At 47.0% G+C, this 21,161-nt stretch overlaps 1 protein-coding gene across 4 annotated transcripts in view; it reads right to left on the bottom strand.

Moving 5' to 3' along the window:
- Positions 1-21,161, bottom strand: part of LOC129865469 (lysine-specific demethylase 6B-like) — a 166,973-nt gene that overhangs the window by 69,137 nt on the left and 76,675 nt on the right. The window contains exon 1 of one of the 4 annotated variants that reach the window (XM_055938301.1): positions 11,608-12,164. The exons of the other annotated variants lie outside the window; for them this stretch is intronic. The gene's annotated coding sequence lies outside the window, so the exon portion shown is untranslated. Of the gene's footprint in view, positions 1-11,607; positions 12,165-21,161 lie in introns of those variants that run through there. 4 annotated transcript variants of the gene reach the window in all.

Raw genomic sequence — 21,161 nt, 5'->3', positions numbered from 1 at the left:
TGTACAGAGATGTCCCTACCGTGACTTGGTGATGTGTAGTGTGTGTGTATGTGTACAGAGACGTCCCTACCGTGACTTGGTGATGTGTAGACTGTGTGTGTGTGTGTGTACAGAGATGTCCCTACCGTTACTTGGTGATGTGTAGACTGTGTGTGTGTGTACAGAGATGTCCCTACCGTTACTTGGTGATGTGTAGACTGTGTGTACAGAGATGTCCCTACCGTGACTTGGTGATGTGTAGAGTGTGTGTGTGTGTGTACAGAGATGTCTCTACCGTGACTTGGTGATGTGTAGAGTGTGTGTGTGTGTGTAGAGATGCCCCTACCGTGACTTGGTGATGTGTACACTGTGTGTGTGTACAGAGATGTCCCTACCGTGACTTGGTGATGTGTAGAGTGTGTGTGTGTGAATGTACTGAGATGTCCCTACCGTGACTTGGTGATGTGTAGAGTGTGTGTGTGTGTGTGTGTGTGTACAGAGACGTCCCTACCGTGACTTGGTGATGTGTAGAGTGTGTGTGTGTGTACAGAGATGTCCCTACCGTGACTTGGTGATGTGTAGTGTGTGTGTGTACAGAGATGTCCCTACCGTGACTTGGTGAAGTGTAGTGTGTGTGTGTGTGTACAGAGATGTCCCTACCGTGACTTGGTGAAGTATAGTGTGTGTGTGTGTGTACAGAGATGTCCCTACCGTGACTTGGTGATGTGTAGTGTGTGTGTGTACAGAGATGTCCCTACCGTGACTTGGTGATGTGTAGAGTGTGTGTGTGTACAGAGATGTCCCTACCGTGACTTGGTGATGTGTAGAGTGTGTGTGTGTATGTGTACAGAGATGTCCTTACCGTTACTTGGTGATGAGTATAGAGATGTCCCTATCGTTACTTGGTGATGTGTAGACTGTGTGTGTACAGAGATGTCCCTACCGTGACTTGGTGATGTGTAGATTGTGTGTGTGTGTGTACAGAGATATCTCTACCGTGACTTGGTGATGTGTAGAGTGTGTGTGTGTGTGTAGAGATAACCCTACCGTGACTTGGTGATGTGTACACTTTGTGTTTGTGTGTGTACAGAGATGTCCCTAACGTGACTTGGTGATGTGTAGAGTGTGTGTACAGAGATGTCCCTACCGTGACTTGGTGATGTGTAGAGTGTGTGTGTGTGTACAGAGATGTCCCTACCGTGACTTGGTGATGTGTAGAGTGTGTGTGTATGTGTACAGAGATGTCCTTACCGTTACTTGGTGATGTGTATAGAGATGTCCCTATCGTTACTTGGTGATGTGTAGACTGTGTGTGTCCAGAGATGTCCCTACCGTGACTTGGTGATGTGTAGAGTGTGTGTGTGTGTACAGAGATATCTCTAACGTGACTTGGTGATGTGTAGAGTGTGTGTGTGTGTGTAGAGATGCCCCTACCGTGACTTGGTGATGTGTACACTGTGTGTGTGTGTGTGTACAGAGATGTCCCTACCGTGACTTGGTGATGTGTAGAGTGTGTGTACAGAGACGTCCCTACTGTGACTTGGTGATGTGTAGACTGTGTGTGTGTGTAGAGATGTCTCTACCGTGACTCGGTGATGTCTATAGAGATGTCCCTACCGTTACTTGGTGATGTGTAGAGTGTGTGTACAGAGATGTCCCCACCGTGACTTGGTGATGTGTAGACAGTGTGTGTACAGAGATGTCCCTACCGTGACTTGGTGATGTGTAGACTGTGTGTGTGTACAGAGACATCCCTACCGTGACTTGGTGATGTGTAGAGTGTGTGTGTGTGTACAGAGATGTCCCTACCGTGACTTGGTGATGTGTAGAATGTATGTGTGTGTACAGAGATGTCCCTACCGTGACTTGGTGATGTGTAGAGTGTGTGTGTGTGTACAGAGATGTCCCTACCGTGACTTGGTGATGTGTAGTGTGTGTGTGTACAGAGACGTCCCTACCGTGACTTGGTGATGTATAGACTCTGTGTGTGTTTGTACAGAGATGTCCCTACCATTACTTGGTGATGTGTAGACTGTGTGTGTGTGTACAGAGATGTCCCTACCGTTACTTGGTGATGTGTAGACTGTGTGTGTGTAGAGATGTCCCTACCGCTACTTGGTGATGTGTAGACTGTGTGTGTGTGTACAGAGACATCCCTACCGTGACTTGGTGATGTGTAGTGTGTGTGTGTGTGTGTGTGTGTACAGAGATGTCTCTACCATGACTTGGTGATGTGTAGAGTGTGTGTGTGTGTACAGAGATGTCCCTACCGTGACTTGGTGATGTGTAGAGTGTGTGTGTGTGTACAGAGATGTCCCTACCGTGACTTGGTGATGTGTAGAGTGTGTGTGTGTGTGTACAGAGATGTCTCTACCATGACTTGGTGATGTGTAGAGTGTGTGTGTGTGTACAGAGATGTCCCTACCGTGACTTGGTGATGTGTAGACTGTGTGTGTACAGAGATGTCCCTACTGTGACTTGGTGATGTGTAGAGTGTGTGTGTGTGTACAGAGATGTCTCTACCATGACTTGGTGATGTGTAGAGTGTGTGTGTGTGTACAGAGATGTCCCTACCGTGACTTGGTGATGTGTAGAATGTGTGTGTGTGTACAGAGTTGTCCCTACCGTGACTTGGTGATGTGTAGACTGTGTGTGTACAGAGATGTCCCTACCGTGACTTGGTGATGTGTAGAGAGTGTGTGTGTGTACAGAGATGTCCCTACCGTGACTTGGTGATGTGTAGAGTGTGTGTGTGTGTGTACAGAGATGTCCCTGCCGTGACTTGGTGATGTGTAGATTGTATGTGTGTGTACAGAGATGTCCCTACCATGAGTTGGTGATGTGTATAGTGTGTGTGTGTACAGAGACGTCCCTATCGTGACTTGGTGATGTGTAGTGTGTGTGTGTGTACAGAGACGTCCCTACCGTGACTTGGTGATGTGTAGACTGTGTGTGTGTGTGTGTACAGAGATGTCCCTACCGTTACTTGGTGATGTGTAGACTGTGTGTGTGTGTACAGAGATGTCCCTACCGTTACTTGGTGATGTGTAGACTGTATGTGTGTAGAGATGTCCCTACCGCTACTTGGTGATGTGTAGACTGTGTGTGTGTGTGTGTACAGAGATGTCCCTACTGTGACTTGGTGATGTGTAGAATGTGTGTGTGTGTACAGAGTTGTCCCTACCGTGACTTGGTGATGTGTAGAGTGTGTGTGTGTAGAGATGTCCCTACCGCTACTTGGTGATGTGTAGACTGTGTGTGTGTGTACAGAGACATCCCTACCGTGACTTGGTGATGTGTAGACTGTGTGTGTACAGAGATGTCCCTACTGTGACTTGGTGATGTGTAGAGAGTGTGTGTGTGTACAGAGATGGCCCTACCGTGACTTGGTGATGTGTAGAGTGTGTGTGTGTGTACAGAGATGTCCCTACCGTGACTTGGTGATGTGTAGAGTGTGTGTGTGTGTGTACAGAGATGTCCCTACCGTGACTTGGTGATGTGTAGATTGTATGTGTGTGTACAGAGATGTCCCTACCGTGACTTGGTGATGTGTATAGTGTGTGTGTGTACAGAGACGTCCCTATCGTGACTTGGTGATGTGTAGAGTGTGTGTGTGTGTACAGAGATGTCCCTACCGTGACTTGGTGATGTGTAGTGTGTGTGTATGTGTACAGAGACGTCCCTACCGTGACTTGGTGATGTGTAGACTGTGTGTGTGTGTGTGTACAGAGATGTCCCTACCGTTACTTGGTGATGTGTAGACTGTGTGTGTGTGTACAGAGATGTCCCTACCGTTACTTGGTGATGTGTAGACTGTGTGTACAGAGATGTCCCTACCGTGACTTGGTGATGTGTAGAGTGTGTGTGTGTGTGTACAGAGATGTCTCTACCGTGACTTGGTGATGTGTAGAGTGTGTGTGTGTGTGTAGAGATGCCCCTACCGTGACTTGGTGATGTGTACACTGTGTGTGTGTACAGAGATGTCCCTACCGTGACTTGGTGATGTGTAGAGTGTGTGTGTGTGAATGTACTGAGATGTCCCTACCGTGACTTGGTGATGTGTAGAGTGTGTGTGTGTGTGTGTGTGTGTACAGAGACGTCCCTACCGTGACTTGGTGATGTGTAGAGTGTGTGTGTGTGTACAGAGATGTCCCTACCGTGACTTGGTGATGTGTAGTGTGTGTGTGTACAGAGATGTCCCTACCGTGACTTGGTGAAGTGTAGTGTGTGTGTGTGTGTACAGAGATGTCCCTACCGTGACTTGGTGAAGTATAGTGTGTGTGTGTGTGTACAGAGATGTCCCTACCGTGACTTGGTGATGTGTAGTGTGTGTGTGTACAGAGATGTCCCTACCGTGACTTGGTGATGTGTAGAGTGTGTGTGTGTACAGAGATGTCCCTACCGTGACTTGGTGATGTGTAGAGTGTGTGTGTGTATGTGTACAGAGATGTCCTTACCGTTACTTGGTGATGAGTATAGAGATGTCCCTATCGTTACTTGGTGATGTGTAGACTGTGTGTGTACAGAGATGTCCCTACCGTGACTTGGTGATGTGTAGATTGTGTGTGTGTGTGTACAGAGATATCTCTACCGTGACTTGGTGATGTGTAGAGTGTGTGTGTGTGTGTAGAGATAACCCTACCGTGACTTGGTGATGTGTACACTTTGTGTTTGTGTGTGTACAGAGATGTCCCTAACGTGACTTGGTGATGTGTAGAGTGTGTGTACAGAGATGTCCCTACCGTGACTTGGTGATGTGTAGAGTGTGTGTGTGTGTACAGAGATGTCCCTACCGTGACTTGGTGATGTGTAGAGTGTGTGTGTATGTGTACAGAGATGTCCTTACCGTTACTTGGTGATGTGTATAGAGATGTCCCTATCGTTACTTGGTGATGTGTAGACTGTGTGTGTCCAGAGATGTCCCTACCGTGACTTGGTGATGTGTAGAGTGTGTGTGTGTGTACAGAGATATCTCTAACGTGACTTGGTGATGTGTAGAGTGTGTGTGTGTGTGTAGAGATGCCCCTACCGTGACTTGGTGATGTGTACACTGTGTGTGTGTGTGTGTACAGAGATGTCCCTACCGTGACTTGGTGATGTGTAGAGTGTGTGTACAGAGACGTCCCTACTGTGACTTGGTGATGTGTAGACTGTGTGTGTGTGTAGAGATGTCTCTACCGTGACTCGGTGATGTCTATAGAGATGTCCCTACCGTTACTTGGTGATGTGTAGAGTGTGTGTACAGAGATGTCCCCACCGTGACTTGGTGATGTGTAGACAGTGTGTGTACAGAGATGTCCCTACCGTGACTTGGTGATGTGTAGACTGTGTGTGTGTACAGAGACATCCCTACCGTGACTTGGTGATGTGTAGAGTGTGTGTGTGTGTACAGAGATGTCCCTACCGTGACTTGGTGATGTGTAGAATGTATGTGTGTGTACAGAGATGTCCCTACCGTGACTTGGTGATGTGTAGAGTGTGTGTGTGTGTACAGAGATGTCCCTACCGTGACTTGGTGATGTGTAGTGTGTGTGTGTACAGAGACGTCCCTACCGTGACTTGGTGATGTATAGACTCTGTGTGTGTTTGTACAGAGATGTCCCTACCATTACTTGGTGATGTGTAGACTGTGTGTGTGTGTACAGAGATGTCCCTACCGTTACTTGGTGATGTGTAGACTGTGTGTGTGTAGAGATGTCCCTACCGCTACTTGGTGATGTGTAGACTGTGTGTGTGTGTACAGAGACATCCCTACCGTGACTTGGTGATGTGTAGTGTGTGTGTGTGTGTGTGTGTGTACAGAGATGTCTCTACCATGACTTGGTGATGTGTAGAGTGTGTGTGTGTGTACAGAGATGTCCCTACCGTGACTTGGTGATGTGTAGAGTGTGTGTGTGTGTACAGAGATGTCCCTACCGTGACTTGGTGATGTGTAGAGTGTGTGTGTGTGTGTACAGAGATGTCTCTACCATGACTTGGTGATGTGTAGAGTGTGTGTGTGTGTACAGAGATGTCCCTACCGTGACTTGGTGATGTGTAGACTGTGTGTGTACAGAGATGTCCCTACTGTGACTTGGTGATGTGTAGAGTGTGTGTGTGTGTACAGAGATGTCTCTACCATGACTTGGTGATGTGTAGAGTGTGTGTGTGTGTACAGAGATGTCCCTACCGTGACTTGGTGATGTGTAGAATGTGTGTGTGTGTACAGAGTTGTCCCTACCGTGACTTGGTGATGTGTAGACTGTGTGTGTACAGAGATGTCCCTACCGTGACTTGGTGATGTGTAGAGAGTGTGTGTGTGTACAGAGATGTCCCTACCGTGACTTGGTGATGTGTAGAGTGTGTGTGTGTGTGTACAGAGATGTCCCTGCCGTGACTTGGTGATGTGTAGATTGTATGTGTGTGTACAGAGATGTCCCTACCATGAGTTGGTGATGTGTATAGTGTGTGTGTGTACAGAGACGTCCCTATCGTGACTTGGTGATGTGTAGTGTGTGTGTGTGTACAGAGACGTCCCTACCGTGACTTGGTGATGTGTAGACTGTGTGTGTGTGTGTGTACAGAGATGTCCCTACCGTTACTTGGTGATGTGTAGACTGTGTGTGTGTGTACAGAGATGTCCCTACCGTTACTTGGTGATGTGTAGACTGTATGTGTGTAGAGATGTCCCTACCGCTACTTGGTGATGTGTAGACTGTGTGTGTGTGTGTGTACAGAGATGTCCCTACTGTGACTTGGTGATGTGTAGAATGTGTGTGTGTGTACAGAGTTGTCCCTACCGTGACTTGGTGATGTGTAGAGTGTGTGTGTGTAGAGATGTCCCTACCGCTACTTGGTGATGTGTAGACTGTGTGTGTGTGTACAGAGACATCCCTACCGTGACTTGGTGATGTGTAGACTGTGTGTGTACAGAGATGTCCCTACTGTGACTTGGTGATGTGTAGAGAGTGTGTGTGTGTACAGAGATGGCCCTACCGTGACTTGGTGATGTGTAGAGTGTGTGTGTGTGTACAGAGATGTCCCTACCGTGACTTGGTGATGTGTAGAGTGTGTGTGTGTGTGTACAGAGATGTCCCTACCGTGACTTGGTGATGTGTAGATTGTATGTGTGTGTACAGAGATGTCCCTACCGTGACTTGGTGATGTGTATAGTGTGTGTGTGTACAGAGACGTCCCTACCGTGACTTGGTGATGTGTAGAGTGTGTGTGTGTACAGAGATGTCCCTACCGTGACTTGGTGATGTGTAGTGTGTGTGTGTGTGTACAAAGATGTCCCTACCGCTACTTGGTGATGTGTAGACTGTGTGTGTGTACAGAGACATCCCTACCGTGACTTGGTGATGTGTAGACTGTGTGTGTGTGTGTACAGAGATGTCCCTACCGTTACTTGGTGATGTGTAGACTGTGTGTGTGTGTACAGAGATGTCCCTACCGTTACTTGGTGATGTGTAGACTGTGTGTGTGTGTGTACAGAGATGTCCCTACCGTTACTTGGTGATGTGTAGAGTGTGTGTGTGTGTGTACAGAGATGTCCCTACCGCTACTTGGTGATGTGTAGACTGTGTGTGTGTACAGAGACATCCCTACCGTGACTTGGTGATGTGTAGACTGTGTGTGTACAGAGATGTCCCTACCGTGACTTGGTGATGTGTAGAGTGTGTGTGTGTGTACAGAGTTGTCCCTATCGTGACTTGGTGATGTGTAGAGTATGTGTGTGTGTGTACAGAGATGTCCCTACCGCTACTTGGTGATGTGTAGACTGTGTGTGTGTACAGAGACGTCCCTACCGTGACTTGGTGATGTGTAGACTGTGTGTGTACAGAGATGTCCCTACCGTGACTTGGTGATGTGTAGAGTGTGTGTGTGTACAGAGATGTCCCTACCGTGACTTGGTGATGTGTAGAGTGTGTGTGTGTGTACAGAGATGTCCCTACCGTGACTTGGTGATGTGTATAGTGTGTGTGTGTACAGAGACGTCCCTACCGTGACTTGGTGATGTGTAGAGTGTGTGTGTGTGTACAGAGATGTCCCTACCGTGACTTGGTGATGTGTAGTGTGTGTGTGTGTGTACAGAGACGTCCCTACCGTGACTTGGTGATGTGTAGACTGTGTGTGTGTGTGTGTACAGAGATGTCCCTACCGTTACTTGGTGATGTGTAGACTGTGTGTGTGTGTACAGAGATGTCCCTACCGTTACTTGGTGATGTGTAGACTGTGTGTGTGTAGAGATGTCCCTACCGCTACTTGGTGATGTGTAGACTGTGTGTGTACAGAGACATCCCTACCGTGACTTGGTGATGTGTAGACTGTGTGTGTACAGAGATGTCCCTTCCGTGACTTGGTGATGTGTAGAGTGTGTGTGTGTGTACAGAGATGTCCCTACCGTGACTTGGTGATGTGTAGAGTGTGTGTGTGTGTGCAGAGATGTCCCTACCGTGACTTGGTGATGTGTAGAGTGTGTGTGTGTACAGAGATGTCCCTACCGTGACTTGGTGATGTGTAGAGCGTGTGTGTGTGTTTGTACAGAGATGTCCCTACCGTGACTTGGTGATGTGTAGAGTGTGTGTGTGTACAGAGATGTCCCTACCGTGACCTGGTGATGTGTAGTGTGTGTGTGTGTACAGAGACGTCCCTACCGTGACTTGCTGGAGCGACTGGAATTTATTTAACTAAACAAACCCCAGTCTCTCTCTATCTAAGAAATCATGTGTCTTCTTCTTGAGTAGGTCTTTGTTTGTATGTCTCTCTTCGTTTGTCAGTCTTCTCTCCCTCACACTCGTTCTCTATCTGGTCTCTTTCTGTCTGTCTGCTTAACTCGCTCATCTAGACAAACCTGAGCAAACAAGGAAGTCCGTCCCATCATGTGGATTTGGCTTCCCTCCAATCCAGTCTCCTTGTCTCCCCTCTCCCAGCCATAACCCCCCAGTCTATAGCCTTGTCCCTATCCTCAACCTCAGCCCCAGCCTCAGCCCCAGCCCAGGCGCCAGCCAGTAAGCCAGACACCCCTAACCCACACCCTGCCGTCTCTCTCTCTCTCTGTTTGTCTATTCCTCCTCCTCCTGTTGCTAAAGCACACCACCAGGCAGCGCACCCCTCCCCCTCTCTTTCACTCTAGCTCTCTCTCCCTTTCTTCTCCAGGCAGCACACTCAATCACCCCCCCCCCCCATCTCCCCACCCCTCACCATCACCGCCTTCATTCCAATGAATGCACAATCCACCCTTCAGCCATGGGGGACTGGCCCGAGGGTTGGCACACACACACACACACACAAACACACACTCTCACACCCATCTGTGTGTGCACATCTGCAGAGGGAACAGACGACCATCAGAGCAAAGAGAGAGCACACACACACACACACACACACACACACACACACACACACACACACACACACACACACACACACACACACACACACACACACACACACACACACACACACACACACACACACACACACACACACACACACACACACACACACACACACACACACACACACACACACACACTAGCTACAAGGACATTCTCACCAGAGGCCAGTGTCACCTTCACCACATTTCTCAATAGTATGGGCCCGATTAGAAATACACACTTATATCCCAAGACCTCATATCCAAATACTACACATTTAGCCTAGAATATATAGAAACATATATCACCCACAGTTATATATATATAGTCTACAAAATATGTAAAACTATAAATACAAACCCCCAACACGAATATCTATGTAAATCTAGGTATAGCAGTATCGCACAGATTCAACTGTATGAATAGATGAGTGTGTCTGTCTCGCGTGGATGTTTCCTTATAAAGCAATAATGACGCCACGTTAGACGGCGCGGGAGACCGGCGCGCGCAGCTCTATTCTACAAGTAGCACAGCAGTCGACCCGGCGTGAACCGCTGTGCCCGAGTCACTACCGACAGGGAGAGAGGGAACAAATGGAAAGAGCGAGGGAGGAGAGTGGGGGATGCACTTCCGGTTGCTAATGAATGAATGAATCAAGCGATTCCAAAGTGCTGGAGAAAGAGAGAGAGAGGAGAAGGGAGGGCAGGAAATTCCCTACAGGAGAGGAGGAGAGAAAGGGAGGCACATTGAATAGTGACATTGGGGAGATGGGTTCAGTGATTTGGGCTCTGCTAGTTGTGTGTGTGTGTGTGTGTGTGTGTGTGTGTGTGTGTGTGTGTGTGTGTGTGTATCAGTGAGGTTCTATTCTCTAGGAATTTGGATTGGTTTAACGTACAGAGTTGGGAACTTAATGAGCACTGGGAACACCACACACACACACACACACACACACACACACACACACACACACACACACACACACACACACACACACACACACACACACACACACACACACACACACACACACACACACACACACCATTGAATTGATCCCATTCTCCAGGACATTGCTGATGCAGGAAATCCTGTCAAAGACACTGTCGGATGTCACACACACGCACACACAACAATAGCATGCCGAACACTTGAGCTCACATTGGTCCCTGAGCGCCTCCCTACATTTGCCTGCTATCAGTAACCCCCCCCCCCCCACACACACACACTGACCGCAGACTAGTGACCGGAACAACCCCAAACACCCACCTATACCAGCAGCAACAAACAGTCTCACTACTAGCCCCAGCCCTGCCGTTCTCTCTCTCTCTCTCTCTCAATTCAATTTGCTTTATTGGCATGACGTAACAATGTACATATTGCCATTAGCTTACTTTGGAGATTTACAATATTAACATAGTTAAAATAATAAGAGTCAATATTGTCAACGGGACAAGAGTAGCAACAATAAGCAGGGGTCCAAATCATCTCTCTCCCTCTCCCCCTGTCTCTCTCTCTCAGTATGTATAGGGACGTACTCCTTAATGCTTAGCCAGCAACTCCCATAGCATGGCTCCATATGTACAACCACATCAGCTAGGAGAGAAAGAGAGGGAGAGAGGGGGTGAGAGAGAAAGCGAGAGAGAAAGCGAGAGAGAGAGAAAGCGAGAGAGAGAAACGAGAGAAAGAGAGTAGTCTTTTGTGCAAGCTGGCATTTAAATCACAGAGGAACCTCCACTGAGTGCACGAGAAAGAAAGAGAAGCGGAGAGGGAGAGAAAAGAGAAGCGGAGAGGGAGAGAAAGAGAAGCGGAGAGGGAGAGAAAGAGAAGCGGAGAGGGAGAGAAAAGAGAAGGAAAAAGAAACGACTTTTGTGTTTCCAACACCAGCGGGTAGAAGTCAGTGACAGCCAGCAACATAAACACACTGCCACTCAGCTGACGTACAATCTCTCTGTGTATGCTTCATTTCACACACAGACACACACACACACACACACACACACACACACACACACACACACACACACACACACACACACACACACACACACACACACACACACACACACACACACACACACACACACACACACACACACACACACACACACACACACACACAGTCTCTCCCCTGCACAGCAACTTTCTCCTGCTAGCTTGCTTTTGTCTACCCTTGGTGCTAGCTGCGAGCTAGCTAAAACACCTCGAGAATTTGCTCAAATGATAGCAGTGTATGTGTGAGTGTGTGTGTGTAAAATGAGAACGCTCTTACCTTGGTTTGGGCTTAGGCTGCGGCGCTGATTAGGTAGTAGTAATATCCAGATTGTTGTGTTGTGTTAGCTAGGGCAGCGCAGCGTAGGCAGGCTAGCTCCAGCAGCGGCTGTAGCCTTAGCTTTGTTTTCCCTTCTGTTCCCTTTAAACCAGACGGACGGACGGGGGCCAGGAACCAGGTCCCCCCCCACACACACTGAGCGACGAACCGATGTACCCAACAACAAATTAAACACACACAACCAGCCCCCCAACCCCGACACTGGTGTCAGAAGCAGAGTAAAAAAAAATAGAAGACAAAATGATACATAAATAGAATTGGGTTTTTGTCTCTCTCCTTTCTTCCAGAAAAAAAGTGTGTGCTTCTCGCTTTGGATCTCCTCTCTCCGTTCTCTCCCTCTTTCACTCACCCTCTCTCTCTCTCCCACACACACACACACACGCACACACACTCTTTTTCTGTCTCGCTTTTTTCCCACTCAGTAGTCAAACAAAGAAAGGAAAGGAACAGAGCATACACACACACACACACACACACACCACAGATCCTGGAGCCCAACCCCCCAGCCTGCCTCTCTCTCTCTCTCGCCCCCCCCCCTCCTTTCGCTGAACAGCCACTCCCCCTCTTCTCTGATCACCCTCCTCCTCCTCTCCTCTCTCAGCCAGGCTCTGGCCTCGTTTTCGTTTCATTCGCCCGTTCCCCATCTCCCTCCCTCTCTTTATCTGTGTGTCAAACAGATGGGATTGGAGAGAGGAAGGTGCCTCCTCGCTCACTCACCCTCTCGCTCTCTTTCCTACCCTCTCTCTCTCTCTCTCTCTCTCTCTCTCTCTCTCTCTCAATTCAATTCAATGGGTTTTATTGGCATGTGAAACATATGTTTACATTGCCAAAGCAAGTGAAATAGATAATAAACAAAAGCGAGAAAAAAAAGAAACAATCAGAAATGACCAAAAGTTCCAGAGGAATAGAGACATTTCCAATGTCATATAATGTATAATACATATACAGTGTTGTGACGATGTGCAAATAGTTAAAGTACAAAAGGGAAAATAAATACCCAGAAATATGGGTTGTATTTACAAGGGTGTTTGTTCCGGGCAACGGGTCACAGGTCACGTCACATCTCTCTCTCTAGTCGGTGTTGTACTAATGGGTGTTTAAGATTATACTATTTAACACTGGTTTACTTCAACTGAGCCATTCTCCTGAGAAAGAGAAGACACCGATAACCCTGGATTGCCTTCATTAAACAAGTGTGAGTGTGTGTGTGTGTGTGTGTATATTTTTGTCTTAAAAAGGGGGTTATAAGTGTTGCAACGTATGGATGCAGTAGGTTACCCACAACGATGAGACAGTCTACCCAGGGAGGAGGTGAGAGCCCTGGTGGAGCGGTGCTAGGAAAATAACCTCTCCCTCAACATCAACACAACGAAGGAGCTGATCGTGGACGACAGGAGACAGCGCCGCAGTGGAGAGGGCGAAAAGCTTCAAGTTCCTCGGCCCGCACGTCACTGACGACCTGAAATGGCCCCTTCACCCAAACGGCGTGGCGAAGAAAGAGCAACAGCACCTCTTCAAACGTCAGGAGGCTGGAGAAAGCTTGGCCCCGTGAGATCCCTCACAAACCACAGACGCATCATTGAGAGCACCCTGTCGTGTTGCCTCACCGCCTGGTACGGCTACTGCACCGCCCGCGACCGCGGGGCTCTCCAGAAGGTGGTGTGGTCAGTCCAACGCATCGCCGGGGGCACATTGCCTGCCCTCCAGGAAACCCACACCACCCGTTGTCGCAGGAAGGCCAAGAAGATCATCAAGGACCTCAACCACCCGAGCCACGGCCTGTTCACCCCGCTACCATCTAGAAGGCAGGGTCAGTACAGGTGCATCAAACCTGGGACCGGGAGACTGAAAAACAGCTTCTATCTCCAGGCCATCAGACTATTAAGTAGTCACCACTAGCCGGCCTCACCCAGTACCCCGCCCTGAACTCAGTAACTATTACTAGCCGGCTACCACCCGGTATTCAACCCTGGACCTTAGAGACTGCTGCCCTATGTACATAGTCATTGAACACTGGTCACTTTCATAATGTTTACATACTGTTTCATCCACTTCATATGTATATACTGTATTCTAATCAAGCCTCATCCTATATAACTACTGCAGTACACACCTTTTCTATTCATATACTGTCCATACGGTCTTTGCACACCATTATATACAGTTGCAGTAGGAAGTTTGGACACACCTACTCATTCAAGGGTTTTTCTTCATTTTTACTATTAGAATAATAGTGAAGACATCAAAACTATGAAATAACACATACGGAATCATGTAGTAAGCAAGTGCCTTGATGACAGCTTTGCACACTCGTGGCATTCTCTCAACCAGCTTCATGAGGTAGTCACCTGGAATGCATTTCAATTAAAGTGCATTGAGTGCAATGATAGGTACGATAGGTACGGTACCAGTCAAAAGTTTGGACACACCTACGCATTCAAGGGTTTTTCTTTATTTTTTACTATTTTCTACATTGTAGAATAATAGTGAAGACATCAAAACTATGAAATAACACATATGGAAACATCTAGTAACCAAAAAAGTGTTGAACAAATCAAAATCTATTTTAGATTCTTCAAAGTAGCCACCCTTTGCCTTGATGACAGCTTTGCACACACTTGGCATTCTCTCAACCAGCTTCATGAGGTAGTCACCTGGAATGCATTTCAATTAACATGTGTGCCTTGTTAAAAGTAAATTTGTGGAATTTCTTTCCTTCTTAATGTGTATGAGCCAATCAGTTGTGTTGTGACATAGTAGGGTGGTATATAGAAGATTTGGTAAAAGACCAAGTTCATATTATGGCATGAAAAGCTCAAATAATCAAAGAGAAACGACAGTCCATCATTACTTTAAGACACGAAGGTCAGTCAATACGGAACATTTCAAGAACTTTGAACGTTTCTTCCAGTGCAGTCACAAAAACCATCAAGCGCTGTGATGAAACAGGCTCTCGTGAGTACTGCCACAGGAAAGGAAGACCCAGAGTTACTTCTGCTGCAGAGGATACGTTATTTAGAGTTAACTACACCTCAGATTGCAGCCCAAATAAATGCTTCACAGAGTTCAAGTAACAGACACATCAACATCAACTGTTCAGAGGAGACTGCGTGAATCAGACCGTCATGGTCATATTGCTGCAAAGAAACCACTTACTAAAGGACACCAATAAGAAGAAGAGACTTGCTCGGACCAAGAAACACGAGCAATGGACATTAGACCGTTGGAAATCTGTCCTGAGGTCTGATGAGTCCAAATTTGAGAATTTTGGTTCTAACCGCCGTGTCTTTGTGAGACGCAGAGTAGGAGAACGGATGATCTCCGCGTGTGTGGTTCCCACTGTGAAGCATGGAGGAGGAGGTGTGATGGTGTGGGGGTGCTTTGCTGGTGACACTGTCAGTGATTTATTTAGAATTCAAGGCATACTTAACTAGCATGGCTAAATAAATAAAAACCCTGGAATGAGTAGGCGCATCCACATTTTTGACTGGTACTGTACATATATTTATATTCTGGACTCATTTATTCATTGATTATTCCGATATTTCATAATTCCTTTCTTTACATGTTTGGGATTTGCGTGTTTTGTTTTGTATTGTTACGTATTACTGCACTGTTGGAGCTAGAAACATAAGCATTTCTCTGCAGCTGTGATAACATCTGGAAAATATGTGTACACAGCCAATACATAAAAATATATAGATATTATATCATCCACAATAAGAGAAGGTGCAGAAACACTTGTGAGTGTACAAACTGTTTAGTATAACAGTACTTTTTAGTGTACAAACTGTATAGTATAACAGTACTGTTTAGTGTACAAACTGTATAGTATAACAGTACTTTTTTAGTGTACAAACTGTAAAGTATAACAGTACTTGTGAGTGTACAAACCTTATAGTATAACAGTACTTGTGAGTGTTCTAATGAGTTCTGATGAGTTTTGTGCCTACTGTAAGTACTTGCAAGTGTTTCAATGAATGTGGCAGGATGATGACACCAATGTGTGTGTGTGTGTGTGTGTGTGTGTGTGTGTGTGTGTGTGTGTGTGTCTGTGTGTAAGTTCATCTGCTAGCCACACACTCCCGACATTTCCGTTTTCTCAACCAAACACGGAGATGTTTCATTTTTCTCGTGTTCACACACACACACACACGCACACGCACACGCACACACACACACACACACACACGGCCCCCCCAAGACCGGCCACGTGCACCGGACAGACATTCCGTCCCATAGAGAGAGCGAGCACAGGAAGAGAGAGAGAAAGAGAGAAGGCTCGTAAAGAGGGTGACCGTATGGAAAATCAGTTCAACGTATGACTGGCTTCATATAGAGCAGAGCTTCCACCCCTACAGAGAAGAGAGGGAAGAGAGAGCACCAGAAAAGAGGAGTGAACAAGAAGTTACTGCGGTACAAAGTAAAACATACAACCGTATGTTACAACCGAAATACATCGTGTTTTTACTGCTCAGTAAAAATTACACTTCCAGATATCTATGGAGTCATTTTTTTCTTGTGTGGAAGATTTTTGGTTTGTTCAGACTATAAATCAACCAGACATTTGATTCCAGTCAGAAACATTGATTCGGGCCTCCCGGGTGGCGCAGTGGTCTAGGGCACTGCATCGCAGTGCTAGCTGCGCCACCAGAGTCTCTGGGTTCGCGCCCAGGCTCTGTCGCAGCCGGCCGCGACCGGGAGGTCCGTGGGGCGACGCACAATTGGCATAGCGTCGTCCGGGTTAGGGAGGGTTTGGCCGGTAGGGATATCCTTGTCTCATCGCGCTCCAGCGACTCCTGTGGCGGGCCGGGCGCAGTGCGCGCTAACCAAGGGGGCCAGGTGCACAGTGTTTCCTCCGACACATTGGCTTCCGGGTTGGAGGCGCGCTGTGTTAAGAAGCAGTGCGGCGTGGTTGGGTTGTGCTTCGGAGGACGCGTGGCTTTCAACCTTCGTCTCTCCCGAGCCAGTACGGGGGTTGTAGCGATGAGACAAGATAGTAATTACTAGCGATTGGATACCACGAAAATTGGGGAGAAAAGGGGATAAAATAAAATAAAAAAAAGAAACATTGATTCATCATTAAGCTATTAAGCTGATTGAGAATGACACACAGAGAGAGAGAGAGAGAGAGAGAGAAAGAGGGATTATAAGGATGGCGGAGAGAGAATAAGTGATAGAAAGAGAGAGAGAGAATAAGTGACAGACAGAAAAAAGAGAGATACTATTTGGTAAGAGAAAATGAGAAAGAGAGAGAGAGGGACAGAAAGAATAGAGGACAGAGAGAGATACTATTTGGTAAGAGAAAATGAGAAAGAGAGAGAGGGACAGAGAGAATAGAGGACAGAGAGAGATACTGTACCGTGCGTGGAGACACCAATAATAAGAAGAGACTTGCTTGGACCAAGAAGCACAAGCACTGGACATTCGACTGTTGGAAATCTGTCCTGAGGACTGATGAGTCCAAGTTCCAACCCGCCGTGTCTTTGTGAGACGCAGAGTAGGTGAACGGATGATCTCCGCGTGTGTGGTTCCCACCGTGAAGCATGGAGGAGGAGGTGTGATGGTGTGGGTGTGCTTTGTTGGTGACACTGTCAGTGATTCATTTAGAATTCAAGGCACACTTAACCAGCATGGCTAAATAAATAAAAGAGATACTATTGGTGAGAGAAAATGAGAAAGAGGGACAGAGAGAATAGAGGACAGAGAGAGATACTGTACTGTGAGCGGAGCGGTAGGTTGGATGGGGGAACAATCTGGTGTAATCGGGGCCAGTCAGTAGTGACATCTCTTTGGGTCTCTTACATAATTTAACATCCTATTGATTTGACACTGGCAATATTTGGCCCTCAGCCAATATGCAATAGCATTTGTAATATTTGAGCTTCAGCCAAGAAGAGAGGGCTGAGCGAGAGAGAAGGGAGGGGGAAAGAGAAGGGAGGGTGGACAGAGGGCAGAGAGATGGGGTAGAGAGAGAGAGAGAGAGAGAGAGAGAGAGAGAGAGAGAGAGAAAAAAAAAGAAGGCCTGTGGTGTTGATGGTATCATCAATGAAATTATAAAATATACTGACCACAAATTCCAATTGGCTATAATTAAACTCTTTAACATCATCCTCAGCTCTGGCATATTCCCCAAAATTTGAAACTAAGGACTGATCACCCCAATCCACAAAAGTGGAGACAAATTTGACCCCAATAACTACAATTGGATATGCGTCAACAGCAACCTTGGAAAAATCATCTGCATTTTCATTAACAGCAGACTTGTACATTTCCTCAGTGAAAACAATGTACTGAGCAAATGTCAAATTGGCTATTTGCCAAATTACCATACGACAGACCACGTATTCACCCTGCACACCCTAATTGACAAACAAACAAACCAAAACAAAGGCAAAGTCTACTCATGATTTGTTGATTTCAAAAAAGCTTTTGACTCAATTTGGTATGATGGTCTGCTATACAAATTGATGGAAAGTGGTGTTGGGGGAAAAACATACAACATTATAAAATCCATGTACACAAACAACAAGTGTGCGGTTAAAATTGGCAAAAAACACACATTTCTTCCCACAGGTCCGTGGGGTGAGATAGGGATGCAGCTTAAGCCCCACCTTCTCCAACATATATGTCAACGAATTAGCGAGGGCACTAGAAAAGTCTGCAGCACTCGGCCTCACCCTACTAGAATCTGAAGTCAAATGTCTACTGTTTGCTGATGATCTGGTGCTTCTGTCCCCCAACCAATGAGGGCCTCCAGCAGCACCTGGATCTTCTGCACAGATTATGTCAGACCTGGGCCTTGACAGTGAATCTCAGTAAGACAAAAATAATTGTGTTCCAAAGAAGGTCCAGTTGCCAGGACCACAAATACAAACTCCACCTAGACACCGTTGCCCTAGAGCATACAAAAAACTATACATACACTACATGATCAAAAGTATGTGGACACCTGCTTGTCGATCGTCTCATTCCAAAATATGGGCATTAATATGGAGTTGGTCCCCCCTTTGCTGCTATATCAACCTCCTATCTTCTGGGAAGACTTTCCACTAGATGTAGGAACATTCAGCCACAAGAGTATTAGTGAAGACGGGCACTGATGTTGGGCGATTAGGCCTGACTTGCAGTCGGCGTTCCAATTCATCCCAAAGATGTTCAATGGGGTTGAGATGGGGGCTCTGAGCAGGACAGTCAAGTTATACACTGGTCTCGACAAACCATTTCTGCATGGACCTTGCTTTGTGCACGGGGGCATTGTCATGTTGAAGCAAGAAAGGGCCCTCCCCAAACTTTTCCCACAAAGTTGGAAGCACAGAATCGTCTAGAATGTCATTGTATGCTGTAGCGTCAAGATTTCCTTTCACTGGAACTCAGGGGCCTAGCCAATGGGCCTAGGCAAACTTTAAAGTTGGCACTATGCATTCGGCCAGGTAGTGTTCTCCTGGCATCCGCCAAACCCAGATTTGTTCGTCGGACTGCCAGATGGTGAAGCGTGATTTTTACATGCTACGCGCTTCAGCATTCATCGGTCCCGTTCTGTGAGCTTGTGTGGCCTACTACTCCGCGGCTGAGCCATTGTTGATCCTAGACGTTTCACAATAACAGCACTCACAGTAGACTGGGGCAGCACTTGCAGGGCAGAAATTTGACAAACTGACTCGTTGGAAAGGTGGTATTCTATGATGGTGCCACGTTGAAAGTCACTTAGCTCTTCAGTACTGCCAATGTTTGTCTATGGAGATTGCATGGCTGTGTGTTCGATTTTATACACCTGTCAACAACGGGTGTAGCTGTAAGGACAGACGCTGGGAGACGAGAAGCAAGTACAGGGAGTGAACATTTAATAAACAACGGACATGAAACAGAACATGGACAGCGTCTGGACAGTGGAAACAAAACAACATAAAATACTGACACGGGGAACAAACTGAGGAACAGATAGATATAGAGGGGGCAATCAACAAAGTGAAGGAGTCCAGGTGAGTCCAATGAGTGCTGATGCGCGTAATGATGGTGACAGGTGTGTGTAATGATGGGAAGCCTGGAGCTCACGGAAGCAGGTGTGACAGTACCCCCCCCTCTAGGGGCCCCACCCGGCGTCCCACCTGGTCGAGCGTGACGGGCCGGCTGAGACATGAGAGTCGGACAAGCCGGCTGAGGCGTGGAAGCCTGGCGAGCCGGCTGAGGCACGGGAGCCCGACAAGCCGTTTGAGGCGTGGGAGCCCGACAAGCCGGCTGATGCGTGGGAGTCTGACGAGCCAACAGAGGCAAGCAAATTTCTCAAGCCAGCTAAAGGTGTGGAAACCCGACGAGACCGCTGCACCCAGACCCGACGTCACCAACAAAAACAAAAACTCCCTGATGCGTCAAATTGTGGTGTTAGCATTCTGTAAGGACAGACGCTGGGAGACAAAAAGCAAGTACAGGGAGTGAACATTTAATAAATAGCGGACATGAAACGGGGAACAAACTGAGGAACAGACAGATATAGAGGGGGCAAACAACAAAGTGAAGGAGTCCAGGTGAGTCCAATGAGCACTGATGCGCGTAATGATGGTGACAGGTGTGCATAATGATGGGTAGCCGAGAGGGGGAGCGGGAGCAGGCGTGACAGTAGCTGAAATAGCCAAATCCCCTAATTTGAAGGGGTGTCCAGCTACGTTTGGCTATGTAGTGTACCTCGGCCTAAACATCAGCGCCACAGGTAACTTCAACAAAGATGTGAACAATCTGAGAGACAAGGCAATAAGGGTCTTTTACGCCATCAAAAGGAACATAAAATTCGACATCCCAATTAGGATAAAAAAAATAATAATACTAGAATCAGTTATAGAGCCCGTTGCCCTTGGTTGTGAGGTCTGGGGTCCGCTCACCAACCAAGAATTTACAAAATGGGACAAACACCAAATTGAGACATGCAGAATTCAGCAAAAATATCCTCCGTGTACAACGTAGAACACCAAATAATGCAGAGCAGAATTAGGCCGGTACTCACTAATTATCAAAATCCAGAAAAGAGAAGTTCAATTCGACAACCACCAAAAAGGAAGTGATTCCCAAACCTTCCATAACAAAGCCATCACCCACAGAGAGATTAACCTGGAGAAGAGTCCACTAAGCAAGCTGTTCCTGGTCACAAACACTAACAGACCCCACAGAGCCCCAGGACAGCAACACAATTAGACCCAACCAAATCATTAGAAAACAAAAAGATAATTACTTGAAACAATGGAAAGAATTAACCAAAAAATAGAGCAAACTGGAATGCTATTTGACCCTAAACAGAGAGTACACAGTGGCAGAATACATGACCACTGTGACTGACCCAAAACTAAGGAAAGATTTGACTATGTACAGACTCAGTGAGAATAGCCTTGCTATTGAGAAAGGCTGCAGAAGGCAGACCTGGCTTTCAAGAGAAGACAGTCTATGTGCACACTGCCCACAAAATGAGGAGAAACTGAGCTGCACTTCCTAACCTCCTGCCAAAT

This window comes from Salvelinus fontinalis, chromosome 11 (assembly GCF_029448725.1).
Source record: "Salvelinus fontinalis isolate EN_2023a chromosome 11, ASM2944872v1, whole genome shotgun sequence".
NCBI classification, from domain to species: domain Eukaryota; kingdom Metazoa; phylum Chordata; class Actinopteri; order Salmoniformes; family Salmonidae; genus Salvelinus; species Salvelinus fontinalis.
This window is presented reverse-complemented; position numbering and strand designations above follow the sequence as displayed.